Genomic DNA, 2,513 nt, shown 5'->3' with positions numbered 1-2,513 from the left:
CCTCTTGGAGTCAGTGACCAGACAAGAATTTGGTCAGAGGTTATCCTCACATTTAGAGGCTTCTCTGTGGCTGTCTTCTTTTCGGGAGTACCCCCTAATTTTGCAGCTGCTCTGCTAGCCCCAACCTATGTTCTCTGAAACCTCAAACCAGTGGCTTTTTGCCAGCCTGTGATGCATGGATTGAGAAGTAACCTCAAGCATAAGCTCACACATCTTCTCTTTTTAGTGGTTTGGAGGAGCTTTCAAATCATTTTTTTATGTTTTGTCCAGAACTTATAATTGTTATCTGTGAGAGGGTTACTTCAAATTATTCCACTATAAATGGAAGCCAGAATTTTCCTACCCTTAAATTTTTTTTAAGATGAGTCTCACTGTGTTGCCCAGGCTGTAGTTGAACTCCTGGGCTCAAGTGATTATCCCACCTCAGCCTCCCAAGTAGGTAGGCCTATAGACATGAACCATCATACTCAGCTAATTTTTAAACTTTTTATAGAGATGGGGTCTTGCTGTGTTGCCCAAGCTGATCTCAAATGATTTTCTGCCTCACCCTCCCAAAGCACTGGGATTACAGATGTGAGCCATCATGCCTGGCTCCTTAAATTTTAACAACATGTTTGAACTTACATTTTTCTCTCATCACCTATACCTAATAGACTATTATCTTCTCCCTTCAAAGGAAGAGAAATTAGTGTTGACGATGTTGGCAAGCTTTCATTTCCCTTCTGGCCAAGTTGAAAATTCATTTGGGATTTTAGTTCCTGGTTTGGGGATTTTATTTTTCTATACTGTTTTATCTAGGGATATGGGTATAAGTTCAAAATAATTTTCATTCGGAAGTTTGAAGATGTTCCATTTTCTTCCAGTTTACCATTATTGCCAGTGAAGAGCTTGTTACCAGTATATTTTTGGGAAGGGGTCATGATGTGTATATATGTTAAAATTTTAAATTTTATATATGGTAAAATTGACTTGACTTCTTGTTGTACTGTTCTAAGAGTTCTTAGAACCATTCTGGCTACTTTCATTGTGGTGGAGACGGCTTAGATTTAGGTCATGCAGATTTGGTTGTGGAATCTGCCTATAACTCTTTCTAACTCTGTAACCTTGGTAAATTTGGAACAACAGGGAGTATGAATAAAGGAAACATCTCTGTGTCACATTCCCTTATTTGTAAAAAAGGATGATGCCATCTTTGCTGTCTACCCCTTTGGGCTCTTTCCTGAGGATCAGATGAGACCATGTATGTGAAAACACCTTGAAGAACATAACACTTATATGAGTGAGGGACGGTTTAGTATTTCCACTTGCCTTCCTGTCCTGAATAGATGATTCAGTAACATTGTGTGTGAAAAAAATTATTTAAGCATTATGAACTGCTATAATATATAGCAAATAAGGAATCATTGTACTATTACTACGTTAGTAGTGGACTACTGAAGACTGGAAACTCTCAAGAGCCAGAGAAGTGTTGAGTTTTTGTATGCCATAATAAATGGAAGAGTGTGTAGGGATAGAAAAGTAGGGATGTCAGAAGTACCTGCAACGTTGTTTACACCCTGTAAAAGATTAATACCTACTTTGCATTCCTCTTTGTTGTCTCTGTCCTTGGAGACTCCTTTACTTTCATAAATATAGAATGCTTACAAAATGCACCCACTTTAGTGTCAGCGTGGAAGGAAGCTGCATGTTGACCCTACTACTAGATTAATGGAGAAAAAAAAGTCTATCTTGAGCCTGTGTGCTTTAACGATGTGAAGTTTATTGAAAAAAAAAATCAGGAATATTGAGAGATAGAGTTGGAGCAGGGAAGATAGGACAGAGAAGAATGGATAAAAGTATGAAAAGAAGAAGAAAGATAGGATGTTTGAGCATCCTAATGCTCAGGCAGAGGCAGACGTGGTCAGTTGTTGACTGGGGAAGGAACTAAATATAAAATGAGCCAAACAGAATGATAGAGACTTTTTACTGCCTGAGTCAAAACAAGCAAAGGCCCAGGCTTCTAGATCTTATTACAGAAAGATTGATTCCGACAGCATATAATTTGCATCCTGGTTCCATGGGAGAAGAGGTTCATAGATGGGCACATGTTCTCACACCCTTGAACCATGAATTGGAGTTTTCCACCTGAAAGGAACAGAGACAGACTAGTGAGCAGAAAACTGTCCTCTTTGTCTTCCAACCTTAGCCTTTATCTGTGATGCTCAGTGTCTCCATGCAGGATGGCCAAGACCTCCACTTGTACATTATCCCTTCTCCTCTTCTCTTTGCTTCCTCTGGGACCTTGCCCCCCGTCAGTTGCCCACTCCTTTCTTATCAGTCTCTTTCAATGGACTCCTTTTGGTTTACAAGGATACAAATTTAAAATACTTTCTCTTAATTGTGCTACTCTCCTAGCACTATCCTTCCTTTCACTACAGCCTTCCCAGAGTCTGCCTATCCCTTCACCTTGGCCCCTCACACCCGGAATCATGACCCTACTATGCTGAAACTTCTCTCTCAAAGGTCATAGAGAT

At 39.8% G+C, this 2,513-nt stretch overlaps 1 protein-coding gene across 1 annotated transcript in view; it reads left to right on the top strand.

Moving 5' to 3' along the window:
- The window catches only part of CHEK1 (checkpoint kinase 1), a 57,908-nt gene that overhangs the window by 50,489 nt on the left and 4,906 nt on the right, over positions 1-2,513 (top strand). The gene's annotated exons all lie outside the window — the stretch shown is intronic.

The sequence above is a fragment of the Mandrillus leucophaeus genome, unplaced genomic scaffold, assembly GCF_000951045.1.
Source record: "Mandrillus leucophaeus isolate KB7577 unplaced genomic scaffold, Mleu.le_1.0 Scaffold656, whole genome shotgun sequence".
NCBI classification, from domain to species: Eukaryota; Metazoa; Chordata; class Mammalia; order Primates; family Cercopithecidae; genus Mandrillus; species Mandrillus leucophaeus.
This window is presented reverse-complemented; position numbering and strand designations above follow the sequence as displayed.